A 21,342-nucleotide genomic window follows, 5' to 3' on the forward strand; every position below is an offset into this window, starting at 1 on the left:
CTCTTCAGGAACTGAGAACAAGGGACTACGAAAAAGAAAGACGCAAACTGACATCATACGACCTACACTGTATAACCTTGGCCGAGTATCACAAACAAGGTAAAATACCAAGGGGTCTCAGATGTAATCTACGCCCAATGCAATTTTCCGAAAACCAAGACTTTTGTGATAAATAGAAGAAAATTCTAAACAAGTGCTCACTTGACATTATCATCCTTACTATTGAGCACTTACTAAAAGCTATTTTGGAAACTAAGGAGAACATTAAGGCAATAGAAACCCAGCTCACCCCAGCCTTATCATCCTCTGAATGGTCAAACCTCAAGGATAAGACTGACAAGATTATTGCTGGTCATCAGAAATTCCTACACGAAAGAAAATGTCTTAAATTTCAACGTGATAACGACGATTACGCCAACAATAAAATTTATAAATGGAGCGATTCTACTGGACCATATATCTAGCACAGTCAACCATATCAACGCAAATTTTGGTAATTCAGCACAGAAAGCATTTTTTCCACAGGTTCCAACAGGTCCCTTTTTTTTACTGAAAGGCCACAGGGGAGGTTTCCAATGCACCGACCGACGAGAAGATCAAGGAGAAAAGATGAGAACGCGTTCGCAGTTAAGACATCCAACCTGGTGATTAATATTTCAAGTCATACACTCTCCCCTGCAGAGTTGGCAGCACTTCAAAAGGGACTATCTTACTATCCAACCCCCAACTGGGAGATGTGACTGCTCTATCCGGCCACCAGCGATATACTGACAGGAGGTGATCCCTCCCGTAGTGTATCACTGCACCACTGTGAGAGGTCACCGGAGTACATCAGCTGCTGTTCTCACTTGCGGCACCACTCTCCCGATGTGTCTGTTCTATACGTGAGATTATCGTGGGACACTCTGTAAATGGACTACAGCAGACAGGGAGAATTATATGTTGGTTTATTGTTTTATTTTTGTTGGAGGGGACGAGAGCATTGGGGATTAGGCGTTCACTAAGTATGGTAAATTAATATTTATTAAATGAGTCTGTGTGATTATTTCGATTAAAGGACTTTATTCTTGATGTGTCTTTATTTACCATAAACTATAGGATTAGTAATGAATAGGTGTCTTATTGATGCTTCTCCATTACTAATCCATGGGTTTGATGTCACCGGACAATACAATCTATAAGATGTGCCATTTCTGGGGCTGTTGAGAGCTGATGTTTTTAGCCTGGGGGGTTGCCAACATATATGGCCCCTTCCCAGGCTATTAATATCAGCCTGCAGCTGTCTGCCTAGCCTTTGCTTGTTCAATTTTATAGGGGGACCCTATGTCAATTTTTCTTTCTGGGGTTCCCGTGTAAACTAGCCAGTAAAGGCTAAGCAAACATCTGTGAGCTGATATTTATAGCTTGAGAACCTTTATGGCTATTGGCTCCTTCCCAGAATATTAACCCCTTTACCCCCAAGGGTCGTTTGCACGTTAATGACCAGGCCAATTTTTACAATTCTGACCACTGTCCCTTTATGAGGTTATAACTCTGGAAAACTTCAACGGATCCCAGTGATTCTGACACTGTTTTCTCGTGACATATTGTACTTCATGATAGTGGTAACATTTCTTTGATATTACCTGCGTTTATTTGTGAAAAAAATGGAAAATTGGTGAAAATTTTGAAAATTTCGCAATTTTCCAACTTTGAATTTTTATGCAATTAAATCACAGAGATATGTCATACAAAATACTTAATAAGTAACATTTCCCACATGTCTACTTTACATCAGCACAATATTGGAACCAAAATTTTTTTTTGTTAGGGAGTTATAAGGGTTAAAATTGACCAGCAATTTCTCATTTTAACAACAACATTTTTTTTTAGGGACCACATCTCATTTGAAGTCATTTTTAGGGGTCTATATGATAGAAAATACCCAAGTGTGACACCATTCTAAAAACTGCACCCCTCAAGGTGCTCAAAACCACATTCAAGAAGTTTACTAACCCTTCAGGTGTTTCACAGGAATTTTTGGAATGTTTAAATAAAAATGAACATTTAACTTTTTTTCACAAAAAATTTACTTCAGCTCCAATTTGTTTTATTTTACCAAGGGTAACAGGAGAAAATGGACCCCAAAAGTTGTTGTACAATTTGTCCTGAGTACGCCGATACCCCATATGTGGGGTAAAGCACTGATTGGGCGCATGACAGTGCTCGGAAGCGAAGGAGCGCCATTTGACTTTTCAATGCAAAATTGACAGGAATTGAGATGGGACGCCATGTTGCGTTTGGAGAGCCACTGATGTGCCTAAACATTGAAACCCCCCACAAGTGACACCATTTTGGAAAGTAGACCCCTTAAGGAACTTAACTAGAGGTGTGGTGAGCACTTTGACCCAGCAAGTGCTTCACAGAAGTTTATAATGCTGAACCGTAAAAATAAAAAATCATATTTTTAACAAAAATTATATTTTCGCCCCCAATTTTTTATTTTCCCAAGAGTAAGAGAAGAAATTGGACCCAAAAAATTGTTGTACAATTTGTCCTTAGTACGCTGATACCCCATATGTGGGGGTAAACCACTGTTTGGGTGCGTGGGAGAGCTCGGAAGGGAAGGAGCGCCGTTTGACTTTTCAATGCAAAATTGACAGGAATTGAGATGGGACGCCATGTTGCATTTGGAGAGCCACTGATGTGCCTAATCATTGAAATCCCCCACAAGTGACACCATTTTGGAAAGTAGACCCCCTAAGGAACTTATCTAGATGTGTGGTGAGCACTTTGACCCACCAAGGGCTTCACAGAAGTTTATAATGCAGAGCTGTAAAAATAAAACAAACATTTTTTCCCACAAAAATTATTATTTAGCCCCCAGTTTAAGTATTTTCCTGAGGGTAACAGGAAAAATTGGACCCCAAAAGTTGTTGTCCAATTTGTCCTGAGTACACTGATACCCCATATGTGGGGGGGGGGACCACCGTTTGGGCGCATGGGAGGGCTCGGAAGGGAAGGAGCGCCATTTGGAATGCAGACTTAGATGGAATGGTCTGCAGGCATCACATTGCGTTTGCAGAGCCCCTAATGTACCTAAACAGTAGAAACCTCACACAAATGACACCATTTTGGAAAGTAGACCCCCTAGGGATCTCATCTGGATGTGTTGTGAGAGCTTTGAACCCCCAAGTGTTTCACTACAGTTTATAACGCAGAGCCGTGCAAATAAAAAATATTTTTTTCCACAAAAATTATTTTTTAGCCCCCAGTTTTGTATTTTTCCAAGGGTAACAGGAGAAATTGGATCCTAAATGTTGTTGCCCAATTTGTCCTGAGTACGCTGATACCCGATATGTGGGGGGGGAACCACCGTTTGAGCGCATGGCAGAGCTCGGAAGGGAAGGAGCATCATTTGGAATGCAGACTTAGATGGATTGGTCTGCAGGCGTCACATTGCGTTTGCAGAGCCCTTAATGTACCTAAACAGTAGAAACCCCCCACAAGTGACCCCATATTGGAAACTAGACCCCCCAAGGAACTTATATAGATGTGTTGTGAGAACTTTGAACCCCCAAGTGTTTCACTACAGTTTATAACGCAGAGCCGTGAAAATAAAAATAAAAAATTTTCAAAAAAAGAAATATTTTTTAGCCCGCAGTTTTGTATTTTCCCAAGGGTGGCAGGAGAAATTGGACCCCAAAAGTTGTTTTCCAATTTGTCCTGAGTACGCTGATACCCAAAATGTGGGGGGGAACCACCGTTTGGGCACATGGAAGGGCTTGGAAGGGAAGGAGCGCCATTTGGAATGCAGACTTAGATGGAATGGTCTGCAGGCATCACATTGTGTTTGCAGAGCCCCTAATGTACCTAAACAGTAGAAACCCCCCACAAATGACCCCATATTGGAAACTAGACCCCCCAAGGAACTTATCTAGATGTGTTGTGAGAACTTTGAAGCCCAAAGTGTTTCACTACAGTTTATAATGCAGAGCCGTGAAAATAAAAAATATTTTTTTTCCCACAAAAATTATTTTTTAGCCCCCAGTTTTGTATTTTCCCAAGGGTAACAGGAGAAATTGGACCCCAAAAGTTGTTGTCCAATTTGTCCCGAGTACGCTGATACCCCATATGTAGGGAGGAACAACCGTTTGGGTGCATGGCAAACCTCGGAAGGGAAGGAGCGCCGTTTGGAAGGCAGACTTAGATGGATTGGTCTGCAGGCGTCACGTTGCATTTGCAAATTGTTGTCCAATTTGTCCTGAGTACCCTGATACCCCATATGTTGGGGTAAACCCCTGTTTGGGCACACGGGAGAGCTCGGAAGGGAAGGAGCACTGTTTTACTTTTTCAACGCAGAATTGGCAGGAATTGAGATCGGACGCCATGTCACGTTTGGAGAGCCCCTGATGTGCCTAAACAGTGGAAACCCCACAATTATAACTGAAACCCTAATCCAAACACACCCCTAAACCTAATTCCAACAATAACCCTAACCACACCTCTAACCCAGACACACCCCTAACCCTAATCCCAACCCTATTCCCAACCGTAAATGTAATCCAAACCCTATCCCTAACTTTAGCCCCAACCCTAACTGTAGCCTTAACCCTAGCTCCAACCCTAACCCTAACCCTAGCCCTAACCCTAACCCTAGCGCTAACCCTAACTCTAGCCCTAACCCTAACCCTAGCCCTAACCCTAATGGGAAAATGGAAATAAATACATTTTTTTTTATTTTTCCCTAACTAGGGGTGTGATGAAGGGGGGTTTGATTTACTTTTATAGTGGGCTATTTAGTGGATTTTTATGATTGGCAGCCGTCACACACTGAAAGACGTTTTTTATTGCAAAAAATATTTTTTTGCGTTACCACATTTTGAGAGCTATAATTTTTCCATATTTGAGTCCACAGAGTCATGTGAGGTCTTGTTTTTTGTGGGACGAGTTGACGTTTTTATTGGTAACATTTCCGGGCACGTGACATTTTTTGATCGCTTTTTATTCCGATTTTTGTGAGGCAGAACAGTGGGCTTACTGTGAGGGAAGCAATGTAGCGTTGCTGACTACCTTCATTCTGAGCAGGTGCACCAACGGTACTGGACGTTTGATAGTTAGTCCAGGCTTGCAAGTGCATGCTGGTTAAATGTCTACGCATGCACGTTGTATTTAAATTTAGGAGATTCTTCCCTCTGCTAAAGGTCTTTGAGCACTTCTTACAGATAACTTTGCACTGATCATTCGGATCTTGGTTAAAAAATTCCCACACTGCACTCTTCCTACTATGGATTACCTTTTCAGGCATTGCACGCTGTGCTACTTTCACCGGATGGCCACGCTGTCCTAAAACTGTTTTTTGGTTTTGACAAACATTTTTAGCCAGATACGGGCCTGCCAGATGAAAGCTGTTGCGATGTAGATGGCTGCTGCGGATCACCCTCCTCCGCTTCTGAGTTACTGGCAGCGGCACCCCAAAGGCTGCCAATCTGGGTCAACAACTGGGTCATCTATCACCTCCTCTTCAATGTCATGTGCACCTTCCTCTGTGTCACCGTGTAAGGTGCTATAGCGTTTGTGATGGGCCACCATTGTCTCATCAGGGTCAGATTCTGGCTCAGTACACTGCGCGGGCAATGTAGTGATCTGAGTCAATGGAACAGCATAGTAATCTAGCTGTGGCTGTGCATCTGTGCACTCCATGTCCGATTCATCTTGTAATGGGCTTTTAACAATTTCCCTCTCTAACCCAGGCACAGTATGTGTAAAGAGCTCCATGGAGTAAACTGTAGTTTCGCCTGCCACATCTTTCACTTTTGGTTTGAGTGAAGGACACAAGGAAGCGACTTGTTCCTGACCGGGAGCATCCACTGACGACTCGCTGCTTTTAGATTTCGAGCCTTCTGAAGAGGAGGCGAAAGAGCTAGAGGCTGAGTCAGCAAGGAAAGCCAAAACTTTTTCCTGCTGCTCTGGCTTTAAAACCTGTTTTCCTACTCCCAGATAAGGGAGCCTTCGAGGCCTTGTGTAACCAGACGATGACGCTGGCTCAACACCTCGGGCCTTTGGTCCTATTTTGCTTTTCCCACTACCACCAGATACTCCACCACCACCACCATCAGTACCAGCTGGCAGCGACCGCCCACGGCCTCTTCCACCAGACTTCCTCATTTTTGGAAAAATCTAACCAAAATAACTACCGTTATATGGTACTGTGAAACAAGTTAGAAGGTGTATATAAACTTATGGAGAATTGTAATCTCCCTTTTTTTGGGGGGAGAATGCAACAAAACTCAAGCGTAGTGTATTACACTACACAATGTAAGTGGCAGAACGTTGCTTGAAGATGTACGACAAACTAACAGAACTGTGACGTAGATCCACTTAGTGCCAATTTAAATCTTCCTTTTTTGGGGGGGAGACTGCACCAAAACTCATGCCCAGTGTATTACACTACACAATGTAAGTGGCAAAACGTGGCTGGAAGATGTACGACAAACTAACAGAACTGTGACGTAGATCCACGTAGTGCCAATTTAAATCTCCCTTTTTTGTGGGGAGACTGCACCAAAACTCCGGCCCAGTGTATTACACTACACAATGTAAGTGGCAGAACGTGGCTGGAAGATGTACGACAAACTAACAGAACTGTGACGTAGATCCACTTAGTGCCAATTTAAATCTCCCTTTTTTGGGGGGGAGACTGCACCAAAACTCATGCCCAGTGTATTACACTACACAATGTAAGTGGCAGAACGTGGCTGGCTGATATACGACAAACTAACAGAACTGACGTAGATCCACTTAGTGCCAATTTAAATCTCCCTTTTTTTTGGGGGGGGGAGACTGCAACAAAACTCAGGCCCAGTATATTACACTACACAATGTAAGTGGCAGAATGTGGCTGGAAGATGTACGACAAACTAACATAACTGTGACGTAGATCCACTTAGTGCCAATTTAAATCTCCCTTTTTTGGGGGGGAGACTGCACCAAAACTCATGCCCAGTGTATTACACTACACAATGTAAGTGGCAGAACGTGGCTGGCTGATATACGACAAACTAACAGAACTGACGTAGATCCACTTAGTGCCAATTTAAATCTCCCTTTTTTTTGGGGGGGGAGGGGGACTGCACCAAAACTCAGGCCCAGTGTATTACACTACACAATGTAAGTGGCAGAACGTGGCTGGAAGATGTACGACAAACTAACAGAACTGTGACGTAGATCCACTTAGTGCCAAATTTAATCTCCCGTTTTTTGGGGGGAGACTGCAACAAAACTCAGGCCCAGTGTATTACACTACACAATGTAAGTGGCAGAACGTGGCTGGAAGCTGTACGACAAACTAACAGAACTGACGTAGATCCACTTAGTGCCAATTTAAATCTCCCTTTTTTTTGGGGGGGAGACTGCAACCAAACTCAGGCATAGTGTATTAAACTACACAATGTAAGTGGCAGAAGGTGGATGGAAGATATAAGACAAACTAACAGAACTGACGTAGATCCACTTAGTGCCAATTTCAATCTCCTTTTTTTGGGGGGGGGAGACTGCAACAAAACTGAGGCCCAGTGTATTACACTACACAATGTAAGTGGCAGAACGTGGCTGGAAGATATATAAAAAAATACAAGGGCTGTAGTATAATTTCAATCTCCCTACAATGATCTCAGGACAAGTATGTCAGCAATAAAAAGGACTGCTGCACACAAAAGTGTAAACAAATAAACAAGAGAACTGTGCAGAAAGGAGCAACAGGATTTTTGCTTTCAAAAAAGCAGTTGGTTTGCACAGCAATGCAGCTATCAGCAAACAGCAATGCAGCTATCAGGGAGCCTTATAAGGATCAACGGATCCCACTGATTCTGAGCCTGTTTTTTGTGACATATTGTACTTCATGTTAGTGGTAAAAAATGTTTGATATGACTTGCATTTAGTTATGAAAAAATGGAAATATGGCACAAATTTTGCTCTTAAATAAGAGAGTGGTGTCACACAAAATACTTAATAAATGACATTTCCCACATGTCTACTTTAAATCAACACAATTTTGGAAACAGACATTTTTTTTTCTTAGGAAGTTATAAGGGTTAAAATTTGACCAGCGATTTATCATTTTTCCAACAAAATTTACAAAACCATTTTTTAAGGGACCACCTCACATTTGAAGTGACTTTGGGGGGTCAATATAACAGAAAATACCCAAAAGTGACACCATTCTAAAAACTGCAACCCTCAAGGTGGTCAAATCCACATTCAAGAAGTTTATTAACCCTTCAGGTGCTAAACGAGAACTAAAGCAATGTCGAAGGAAAAAAATGAACATTTTCCTTTTTTCACAAAAATGTACTTTGCGGCCAATTTTTTTTACTTTCACAAGAGTATCAGGAGAAAATAGACTACAAAATTTGTTGTGCAATTTCTTCTGAATAAGCCGATACCCCATATGTGGGGGAAAGCCACTGTTTGGGTGCATGACAGGGCACAGAAGGGAAGGAGCACCGTTTGACTTTTTGAAAGCAAAATTGTCTGGAATCAATGGTGGCGCCATGTTGCGTTTGGAGACCCCCTGATGTACCTAAACAGTGGAACCGCCCCAATTCTAACTCCAACACTAACCCCAACACACCCCTAAACCTAATCCCAACCCTAACTATAACCCTAACCACAAACCTAACCCTAACACACCCCTAACCCTAATCCCAATCCTAGCCCTAACCATAACACTAACCCCAGCTCTAACCCTAGCCCTAACCCTGGCCCTAGCCCTAACCCAACCCTAAATGTATCCCAACTCACTGTAGCCCAACTCTAACCCTAATGGAAGAATGGAAATACATTTTTTGTTTCATTATTTTTCCCTAACTAAGGGGGTGATAAAAGGGGGTTTTATTAACTATTTTTTTTTTATTTTGATCACCGTGATAGTGTCTGCCACAGTAATCAAAATGAACCAATAGGAAAATTTTCCTATTGTTGCCGGGTGCCGGGGACCCTATTTCTCTCTCCTCTGTTGTGTGATCAAAAGAGAGAGAAATTTAAAATCAAAATCAGACTCTTTTGTTTTGCGGTTGCTGTTATACCATTAATAACGGCGATCGCAACACTGGGGTGGATAAAAACCGACCCAAATCATGTTCTCTGGGGTCTCAGCTACCCAGCAGCTATACACCTTTTCACAGCGCCGTTAATTAATGGCGCTGTGGTTTAAATACCCTTAACTGCTGCTGTTAAAAGGCGTATCGGTGGTTGTTAAGGGGTTAAACTAAGTGCTAAACTTAGTTTAACCCTTTAACGACCACCGAGCTATATCACAAAAAATATACTTTCAATTAAACAACTTTTCAATAGGATGCCTTTTAACCCCTTCAACCCCGAGCCGGTTTTCACTTTCATGACCAGGGCAATTATTTCAGTTCTGACCAGTGTTACTTAATGAGGCCATAACACTGATCCTGAGATTATTTTCTCGTGACATATTGTACTTCATGATAGTGGTACAATTTGTTAAATATTTTTTGCTTTTATTTATGGAAATATCTGACATTTTGCAAAAATGTAGCAATTTTTATGCCCTTAAATCACAGAGTTATGTCACACAAAATAGTTAATAAATAACATTTCCCACATGTCTACTTTACATCAGCACAATTTTTGAAACATAATTTTGTTTGTTAGGAAGTTAGAAGGGTTAAAATTTGACCAGTGATTTCTCATTTTTCCCACAAAATTTACAAAACCATTTTTTTTGGGGACCACCTCACATTTGAAGTGACTTCTAGTTGTCTATATGACAGAAAATACCGAAAAGTGACACCATTCTAAAAACTGAACCACTCAAGGTATTCAAAACCGCATTCAAGAAACGTATTAAACCTTTAGGTGCTTCACAGGAACTAAAACTATGTAGAAGGAAAAAAAGAACATTTACCTTTATTTCATAAAAATGTTGTATTTATTTGGGAGAAAACCAGTGTTTGGGTGCATGGCAGGGCTTGGAAGGAAAGGAGCACCATTTAACTTTTTAAATGCAAATGTGGCTGGAATCAAGAGTGGACGCCATGCCACGTTTGGAGAACCCCTGATGTTGTGCCTAAACAGTGGAAACCCCCCATAAGTGACACTATTTTGAAAACTAGACCTTTCAGGGAAATTTTCTAGATGTGTGGTGAGCACCTTGAAGCCCCCAGGTGCTTCACATAATGTTAATCCATTAAAATAAAAATCACATTTTTTCCACAAAAATGTTTTTTAGCCTCAATTTTTTTTAATTTTCACAAGGGTAACAGGAGAAAATAGACTCCAATAATTGTTGTGCAGTTTTCCGTGAGTATGTTGATACCCCAGATATGGTGGAAAACTACTGCTTAGGCGCACAGCAGGCCTCTGGCCTCTGAAGGGAAGGAGTGACAGTTTTGAATGCAGACTTTTATAGAATGGTCTGCGCGCAGCATGCGCATTTGAAAAGACCTTGATAAGCCTAAATAGTGGAAATCCCCCATGGGTGACCCTGTTTGGGAAACTAGACCCCCTAAGGAACTTATCTAGATGTGTGATAAGCACATTGAACCCCCTAGTGCTTCACAGAAAATAAAAATCACATGTTTGCCACAAAATGTTTTTTTGCCCCAATTTTTATATTTTCACAAGGGTAACAGGAGAAAATGGACCCCAAACTTCTGTTTGGGCACACGGCAGGCCTCAGAAGGGAAGAATTGATGGTTTGGAGCACAGGCTTTGATTAATGGCATGGTCTGCGCGCACCATGACACGTTTGCAGAGCCCCTGATGTGCCTAAACAGTGGAAATATTTCACTAGTGACTCCAAGGAATTATCTAGAGGCATAGTGATAGTAATGATAACTGACCCCTATACAGGGACCGTTAGGGGTAAGCCTAGAAGGGATATACACCATGATAGCTTATGCCAGAGGGGAGGCTCAGGGACAACAAAGAGAATTAGGGTACTCACCGAGGACCAGATGGATAGCGCAGCCACAGAGAAAACCCAGGACTCAGGACACGGCGGGGTTCACACAGAGGGTACCGGTAACAGGACAGAGCAGGGCACGCAATAGAGGTGCACAGGGACTGAGCAGAGCACGCTCGCACTGGAAGCGTACATAGACAGAGCAGAGCACACACAGACTGGAACCGTACAGGGACTGAGCAGAGCGCTCACTGGAAGCATACAGGGACTGAGCAGCTCACACACTGGAAGCATACAGGCATGGATCAGGGCACACACACACTGGAAGCGTACAGGGACAGAGCAGAGCACGCAATGGAAGCGTACAGGGACTGAGCAGAGCACGCACGCACTGGAAGCGTACAGGGACCTGACGTACTGGAGCCTAAGTACACCTGGTGGGACCTGATATACCCGGAGGCTGCTGCCCAGGCAGGACAGCGCTTCCGGGTCAGTACATCCCGGCATCATAAAGAAGTCGGGAGTGCGCGCGACCGCGACCTAAGTGGCTTAACACGCATGCATGGGAAACGGGATATCCAGTGCGGCCAAGGACCCGGAAGAGGAGGAGGAGGAACGCGGTGCGGGACCCGGGAAGCTAGGTGAGTATCACAGTGCGCCGTAATAATATGGTGTTTTTTGGATGCTACTCAGCATTCTGTCTCCTCCAAACACAACAAGTTTCAGCAAGCAGCCTGAATGGTAAACTTATCATTCATTCTCTGAACTGAAATGCCCTGTATGTCTATTGCTCCAGTCTCTGACAGCAAGCAGCCTGAATGGTATCTGAGTCATTCTATCTTCGGCATTGAATCCTGCATATATCTATATTTGTTAGCCATCTTGGTATGCAATTGTTTTTGTTTATAGATATTTAACTCACTTCTGCTTGTCCTCATGCAGAGAGATCACATAACTGTTTCAAAGTGGTTTATGATCCATGTAGACCTGGTCATTTGTTTATCTGTTCACTACATTTATTGTGTCCTGCTGTCTCAACTGAGTTAAGGTACCGTTACACTATACGATTTACCAACGATCACGACCAGCGATACGACCTGGCCGTGATCGTTGGTAAGTCGTAGTGTGGTCGCTGGAGAGCTGTCACACAGACAGCTCTCCAGCGACCAACGATGCAGAAGTCCCCGGGTAACCAGGGTAAACATTGGTTACTAAGCGCAGGGCCGCGCTTAGTAACCCGATGTTTACCCTGGTTACCAGCGTAAAAAAAAACAAACACTACATACTTACATTCCGGTGTCTGTCCCTTGCCGTCTGCTTCCCGCACTGACTGACTGCCGGACGTAAAGTGAAAGTACAGCACAGCGGTGACGTCACCGCTGTGCTCTGCTTTCACTTTACGGCCGGCAGTCAGTCAATGCGGGAAAGCAGACGGCAAGGGACCTGACGGACACCGGAATGTAAGTATGTAGTGTTTTTTTTTTTTTACATTTACGATGGTAACCAGGATAAACATCGGGTTACTAAGCGCGGCCCTGCACTTAGTAACCCGATGTTTACCCTGGTTACAAGCGAACACATCGCTGGATCGGTGTCACACACACCGATCCAGCGATGACAGCGGGAGATCCAGCGACGAAAGAAAGTTCCAAACAATCTGCTACGACGTACAATTCTCAGCAGGGTCCCTGATCGCTGCTGCTTGCCAGACACAGCGATATCGTATGGATATCGCTGGAACGTCACGGATCGTACCGTCGTAGCGACAAAGGTGCCACTGTGAGACGGTACCCTTAGATTGATTGCTAACGAGCTTAAAAAAAAAAGTGAGATCTAAGAGCTAGCCTTCTATAAATGTAGACATACTTTGGGGATGCATTCGTGCAGGGGTGCATTCGTGTACATTTATTCAAAGTACTTTTTCTAAGTACTCGCAGTTATAACATGGCAGTTAGACAGGGCAGGAGACAGGTAAGACAATCTAAATCTATTCCCTGTTCATTTGGAACAGAACAAATATTCACCATATGTATTTGTATATTCTATATCCTGGCTGCCACATTCAGTCACATTCACCGCCCTTGCATTAACTCTTTACACTTCATCCATATCGACCCCTCTGTCCTTGCCTCTCCTATGTATAGCACTCATGCTCTGTTCACATTGCTTAACAGCACAGATCCATTCAGTCCCACCATCCAACACAAGAGACGCTCTCACAAATCATTTAACCATCTGCTCACTCTTTCTATCCTCCTTCTCCTAGTCGCTGGAGACATCTCTCCCAACCCCGGCCCCCCATGTTATAGCCAGTCAAACCTCCCAACTGCTACACTCAGAAACCCCTCTAACGTTATTAATATCCCATGCATGCCTTCTGTCTTTTTCAATTGTGCCCTTTGGAATTCTCACTCTGTGTGTAATAAACTCTCCTTCATCCATGACTTCTTCCTTTTTAATTCTCTTAATCTCCTGGCTCTTACTGAAACCTGGATCCAGCAGTCAGACACCACCGCTGCTGCTGCTCTTTCATATGGTGGACTGTTGTGAATTCTGCTTTTGGGCTCCCTCCGGTGGTTGTAGGTGGTAATGCAGTTGTCCCTGGCCTGCAGTCCTGGACAGGTGTATCTGCTGATTGCAATTCTGACTGGGGTATTTAGGTTTGCAGGACTCATTAGTCATTGCCAGTTGTCAATGTTTCCTGGGAAGTGTTGGATCTCTGTCTGGCTTCTCCTGCTTAGCTGCCAATTCAGCAAAGATAAGTGTCTGTTTCTTTTTCTATGGCACACAAGCTGTGTGCTTGTTTTTTGATTGTATTCCTGCTCTGAGTGTAGGAGTCTCTGGAGTTGCAGATATACGTTCCACGTCTTTAGTTAGATGGAGGAATTTTTTGTATGATCTGCTGTGGATATTTTTGGAGGGGTTTTAATACTGACCGCACAGTACACTGTTCTATCCTTTCCTATTTTAGCTAGAGTGGCCTCTTGTGCTAAATCCTGTTTTCTGCCTGTGTTTGTCTTTCCTCTCCTACTCACAGCCAATATTTTTTGGGGGGCTGCCTATCCTTTGGGGTTCTGCTCTGAGGCAAGGTAGTATTCCTATTTCCATCTATAGGGGTATCTAGTCCTCTGGCTGTGACAAGGTGTCTAGGGTTTGTTAGTTACACCCCACGGCTACTTCTAGTTGCGGTGTTAAGATCAGGATTTGCGGTCAGTATAGTTACCACCTACTCCAGTGAAAGTTTTCATGCTGCTCCAAGGTCACCGGATCATAACAGTGGACTACACTTTTCTCATACCTCGAGATCGGACAACAGAGCAGGTGGAGGCGTTGGTCTTCTCCTTTCACCCAAATGTACCTTCCAAGTTATCCCCCACGTACCCTCACTTGTCTTCCCTTCCTTTGAGGTCCATGCTGTCAGACTCTGCATCCCCTTCTCCATGTGAGTGACGGTGGTGTATCATCCTCCGGGCCCCTCCCATCAGTTCCTGGATCACTTTGCCACCTGGCTTCCACACTTTCTCTCCTGTGACACCCCCACCCTCATCATGGCTGATTTCAACATACCCATTGCTTCTCCCCTCTCCCCATCTGCTTCTCACCTTTTATCTCTAACCTCCTCTTTCGGCCTCTCGCAGCATACTCACTCTCCAACGCCTAAAGATGGAAACTCCCTCGACTTGGTCTTCTACCGGCTTTGCTCAGTGGATGATTTCACAAACTCCCCTCTCCCACTCTCTGAACACAACCTTCTTTCATTCTCTATCAAGAACTGCCATCCCGCTCAGGTCACCCCAACTTTCCAAACTTATAGAAACATACGGGCCATTAACACCCAGAAACTTATGAAGAACTTGCAGTCCTCAATGGCCCCAATCTCCTCCATCTCATGTCCTGATTCTGCTCTGAAGCATTACAATGAAACCCTGCAAAGTGCCCTGGATGAAGCTGCTCCTCCTATACATAAAACAACTCAGCACAGATGGCAACAACCGTGGCTCACGCTGCAAACACGTTTCCTGCAGCGGTGCTCCAGGTGCGCCGAACGTCTGTGGAGAAAATCTAATCTACCCGAAGATTTCATCCATTACAAGTTCATGCTAAAAACATACAACTCTGCCCTTCACCTCTCTAAACAAACCTATTTCAACACCCTCATCACCTTGCTGTCTAATAACCCTAAACATCTCTTTGACACTTTCCAGTCCCTACTCAACCCAAGAGTGCAGGCCCTAACCACAGATCTCCGCGCTGACGATCTGGCCAATTACTTCAAAGGAAAAATTGACCACATTTGACAGGAAATCATCTCTCAATCTCTTCATACCATGCACCATCCTCCCTCCCCTACGGCATCTAGTTCACTCTCTAACTTTGAACCAGTTACAGAAGAAGAAGTAATCTGGCTCCTTGCATCTTCTCGCCCAACCACTTGCACCAGTGACCCCATTCCGTCACATCTCCTCCAGTCCCTTTCCCCGGCTGTCACCTCTCACCAAACAAAAATATTCAACCTTTCTCTCACTTTCGGTATTTTTCCATCCTCATTTAAGGATGCCATCATTCATTCATTATTTAAAAAAAACATCCCTTGATCAAAACTGTGCCGCTAATTATAGACCTGTCTCTAATCTTCCCTTCATCTCTAAACTCCTCGAACGCCTGGTGCACTCCCGTCTTACTCGCTATCTCTCAGATAACACTCATCTCGACCCTCTTCAATCTGGTTTCCGCTCTTTGCACTCTACTGAAACTGCCCTCAATAAAGTCTCTAGTGACCTACTAACAGCTAAATCTAACGGTCACTACTCCATGCTAATTCTCTTGGATCTCTCCGCAGCATTCGACACTGTGGATCATCAGCTCCTCCTCACTATGCTCCGCTCCATCGGCCTCAATGACACCATTCTCTCCTGGTTATCCTCCTATCTCTCTGATTGCTCCTTCACTGTATTTTTTGCTGGTTCCTCCTCCTCTCACCTTCCCCTTACTGTTGGGGTTCCTCAAGGATCAGTCCTAGGCCCCCTCCTCTTCTCTTTGTATACTGCTCCAATTGGACAAACAATCAGTAGATTTGGTTTCCAGTACCATCTCTTTGCTGACGACACCCAATTATACACTTCTTCTCCTGTTATCACGCCGACCTTTTTAGTAAACACCAGTGATTGTCTTTCTGCTGTCTTTAACATCATGCCCTCCCTCTATCTGAAACTGAACTCCTCGTGTTTTCTCCCTCTATTAACCTACCTTTGCCTGACATTGCCATCTCCGTGTGCGGTTCCACCATTACTCCAAAGCAATATGCCCGCTGCCTTGGGGTCATACTTGATTCTGAGCTTTCATTCACCCCCCACATCTGATCACTGGCTCGCTCTTCTTATCTGCATCTCAAAATCATTTCTAGAATTCGCCCTTTTCTTACTTTCGACTCTGAATAAGGCCGCTTTCACACGTCAGTGGCTCCGGTACATGAGGTGGCAGTTTCCTCACGTACCGGAGACACTGACTCATGTAGACATATTAAAATCAATGTGTCTCTGCACATGTCAGCGTGTTTTCACGGACCGTGTGTCCGTTTGAATAACACTGAGACATGTCAGTGTTTGTGGGAACGCATGGATCACACGGACCCATTAAAGTCAATGGGTCCGTGTAAAACATGTACCGCACACGGACAGCATCCGTGTGCAGTCCATGTGCCGTGCAGGAGACAGCGCTACTGTAAAGCGCTGTCCCCTCCGCATGTGGTGCTGAAGCCGGAATTCATCCCTTCTTCCCAGCAGCGTTCGCTGGAGAGAAGGAATGAATAATCTTTTTTTTCTTTCCCCTTAAAAATAAAGTTTGTGCGTCCCCTCACACCTCCCATCCCCTGTGTGCCCCCCCCCCACTTGCCAGGAAATACTCACCGACACCCAGCTCCAGCGATGTCTCCTCTCAGCGCCGGCAGCAGGCCCTGTGTGAGCGGTCACGTGGTCCCACTCATTACAGTGAGGAATATGCGCATATTCCTCACTGTAATGAGTGGGACCACGTGACCGCTCACACAGCACAGGCTGCAGCCGCTGAGAGGAGACATCGCTGGAGCTGGGTGTCGGTGAGTATTTCCTGGCAAGCGGGGGGGGGAAGCGCACAGGGGATGGGAGGCGGGAGGGGACGCACAAACTTTATTTTTAAGGGGAAAGAAAAAAAAAAAGATTATTCATTCCTTCTCTCCAGCGAACGCTGCTGGGAAGAAGGGATGAATTCCGGCTTCAGCACTGCACGCAGGGGACAGCGCTTAACTGTAGCGCTGTCTCCTGCACGGTCCGTGTGGTCCTCAGTCGGTACACAGGTGGCACACTGATGTGCTACGTAAGCACACGAACACACGGACACGGATAATTCCGGTACCGATATTTCTGGTACCAGAATTATCTGGACGTGTGGGACAGGTCTAAGTGAAACTGTAAGAGTTTTTGCATTCTCGTCTGGACTATTGTAACTCTCTATTAATCGGCCTCCCTCTTACCAAACTCTCCCCGCTCCAATCTGTCCTGAATGCTGCAGCCAGGATCATATTCCTCACCAACTGTTACACCGATGCCTCTACCTTGTGCCAGTCATTACACTGGTTACCCATCCACTCAATAATCCAGTACAAAACTACTACCCTCATCCACAAAGCACTCCATGGCTCAGCACCACCCTACATCTCCTCTCTGGTCTCAGTCTACCACCCTACCCATGCCCTCCACTCCGCTAATGACCTCAGGTTAGCATCCTCAATAATCAGAACCTCCCACTCCCGTCTCCAAGACTTTACACGTACTGCACCGATTCTTTGGAATGCACTACCTAGGTTAATACGATTAGTCCCCAATCCCCACAGTTTTAAGCGTGCCCTAAAAACTCATTTGTTCAGATTGGCCTACCGCCTCAACGCATTAACCTAACTATTCCTGTGTGGCCCATTAAAAAAACAAGAAAACAAAACATAATCGGGTTCCTCGCATCATGTTCTCATACACTTTATGCAGTTAATAGCCCGCTGTGTCTACACTGCTACATACTTAGGCAGTTAAATGGTTCATGCAGCTTTACATGAACACCTGAGCCTTACACTATGGCTGGTCCGAATAACTAAAGCAATTGTTACCATCCACCTCTCGTGTCTCCCCTTTTCCTCATAGTTTGTAAGCTTGCGAGCAGGGCCCTCATTCCTCTTGGTATCTATTTTGAACTGTGATTTCTGTTATGCTGTAATGTCTATTGTCTGTATAAGTCCCCTCTATAATTTTTAAAGCGCTGCGGAATATGTTGGCTCTATATAAATAAAATTATTATTAAGTTTTGTTTCTACCAAACAGTTCTAATTTAGTTTCATCAGACCATATGACATTCTCATAATACTCTTCTGGATAATCCAAATGCTCTCTAGCAAACTTCAAAAAGGGCCCGGACATGTACTGGCTTAAACAGAGGGACACGTCTAGCACTCCAGGATCTGAGTCCCTGGGAGACCTGATACATCATGCAACACCTCCAATTATTTTTTCATTCCAGCCACACTCATATGGCACAAACATCAGTTTCATACAGTACTATTGGTCGAAAAATGTAAGGAGAGTAACACTGGTAGTTGACTGATCAATTGACTCACAGTAGAACCTTTTATAATGGCACAGAAGAAGTCAACCATGGGCTATGCATGCGGTATCAGGGTCTGACCCAGCATTTATGACTTTGAATTGAAGTTTCAATGAGGACCTGGTGGTTAAGGGAGCAGTGTAAGACTTCTTTGCTTGGAGCCCAGATAGCTCATGCAACAGCTCAATTTGTTTAGTTTCCAAACCTCTCTCAGGTGGCACAAACATCAGTTTCATAGACTACTATTGGTAGAAAAATGTAAGGATAGTAACACAGGTAGGTGACTGATCAATTAACCCACAGTAGAACAATTTATAATGGCACAACAGCAGTCAGCAATAGGCCATGCATGTGGTATCAGGGTCTGAGCCAGCATTTAGAACATTGAATTTATGTTTAAATTAAGGATAGGCTGATGAGGGAACATCGTAGGCCGGCTGTGCTGCAAGTCCTGATTCCTCATGCAACAGCTCAAGCTTCTTTTTTACTAAGCCACACTCAGGAGGCACAAATATCAACTTGATAGACTACTATTGGTAGAAAAATTTAAGGATAGTAACACAGGAAGTTGACTGATCAATAATCAACTGATAATAGGCCATGCATGTTGTATCAGGGTCTCGGCCAGCATTTAGAGAAAGGAATTGAAGTTTCAATTAAGACATGGTGGCTAAGGGAGCGGTATAAGTCTTCTTATGCTTGGAGCCCGGATACCTGATGCAACAGCTCAAATTTTTATTTCCACAGCCAGACTCAGGTGGCACAAATACAGTGCCTTGCGAAAGAATTCGGCCCCATGTAATTTTTCAGCCTTTTCCCACATATCATACTTCAAACATAAAGATACCAAATGTAAATTTTTGGTGAAGAATCAACAAAAAGTGGAACACAATTATGAAGTTGAATGAAATTTATTGGATATTTTAAATTTTTGTGGAAATTCAAAAACTGAAAAGTGGGGTGTGCAATATTATTTGGCCCCTTTACTTTCAGTGCAGCAAACTCACTCCAGAAGTTCATTGTGGACCTCTGAATGATCCAATGTTGTCCTAAATGCCTAATGATGATAAATATAATCCATCTGTGTGTAATTAAGTCTCCGTATAAATGCACCTGCTCTGTGATAGTCTCAGGGTTCTGTTGAAGCACAGAGAGCATCATAAAGACCAAGGAACACAACATGCAGGTCCGTGAAACTGTTGAAGAGATTTTAAAGCCGGATTTGGATACAAAATTATTTCCAAAACTTTAAACATCCCAAGGAGCACTGTGCAAGCGATCATATTGAAATGGAAGGAGTATCATACCACTGCAAATCTGCCAAGACCTGGCCGTCCCTATAAACTTTCAGAAGACTAATCACAGATGCAGCCAAGAGGCCCATGATCACTCTGGATGAACTGCAGAGATCTACAGCTGAGGTGGGACAGTTTGTCCATAGGAAAACAATCAGTCGTACACTGCACAAATCTGGCCTTTATGGAAGAGTGGCAAGAAGAAAGCAATTTCTCAACGATATCCATAAAAAGCGTTGTTTAAAGTTTGCAACAAGCCACCTGGGAGACACACCAAACATGTGGAAGAAGGTGCTCTAGTCAGATGAAACCAAAATCGAACTTTTTTGCAACAATGCCAAACGATATGTTTGGTGTAAAGGCAGCACAGCTCATCACCCTGAACACACCATCCCCACTGTCAAACATGGTGGTGGCAGCATCATGGTGTGGGCCTGCTTTTCTTCAGCAGGGACAGGGAAGATGGTTAAAATTGATGGGAAGATGGATGGAGCCAAATACATGATCATTCTTGAAGAAAACATGTTGGGAGTCTGCAAAAGACCTGAGACTGGCACAGAGATTTAGCTTCCAACAAGACAATGATCCCAAACATAAAGCAAAATCTACAATGGAATGGTTCACAAGTAAACTGCTGTTCACAAACGATCTCCATCAAACCTCACTGAGCTCGAGCTGTTTGCCAAGGAAGAATGGGCAAGGATTTCAGTCTCTCGATATACAAATCTGATACATTCCCCAAGCAACTTCCAGCTGTAATCGCAGCAAAAGGTGGTGCAACAAAGTATTAAGTTAAATGGCCGAATAATATTGCACGCCCCACATTTCAGTTTCTGAATTTCCACAAAAATGTAAAATAACCAATAAATTTCATTCAACTTCACAATTGTGTTCCACTTGTTGTCGATACGTCACCAAAAATTTACATTTGGTATCTTTATGTTTGAAGCATGATATGTGGGAAAAGGTTGAAAAGTTCCAGGGGGCCGAATACTTTCGCAAGGCACTGTATCAGCTTGGTAGAGCACTAATATTAGAAAAATGTAAGGATAGTAACACTGGTAGTTGACTAAAAGTAAATGCAAGCCTGCCATTTTGGGAGCCATACTGCAACAGGCACCACACATGAAGGAGACCTAACTAAGAGCACAAATATTTCCCAAAATTAGAGGGAAACAGGAAATGTGGCATCAATTTACCTACAGTAGAAATTTGATAATGGCACAGCAGACGTCAGCCATGTGCAATGAATGAGGAATCGGGGTCTGGGCCAGCATTCAGATCTTTAAATTGAAGTTTCAATTAATACATGGTTGCTAAGGCAGCAGTGTAAGCCTTCTATCTGGGAGCCTTGATGCCTCATGCAACACCTTTATTTTTATTTTTTTCCAGCCACACTCAGATGGCACAAACATCAGCTTTATCAAGTACTACTGGTACAAAAATGTATGGAAAGTAACACAGGTAGTTGACTGAAAGTGAGTGCAGGCCTGCCTGTCTGGGAGCCTT

Source organism: Ranitomeya imitator, chromosome 4 (genome assembly GCF_032444005.1).
Source record: "Ranitomeya imitator isolate aRanImi1 chromosome 4, aRanImi1.pri, whole genome shotgun sequence".
Taxonomy (NCBI): domain Eukaryota; kingdom Metazoa; phylum Chordata; class Amphibia; order Anura; family Dendrobatidae; genus Ranitomeya; species Ranitomeya imitator.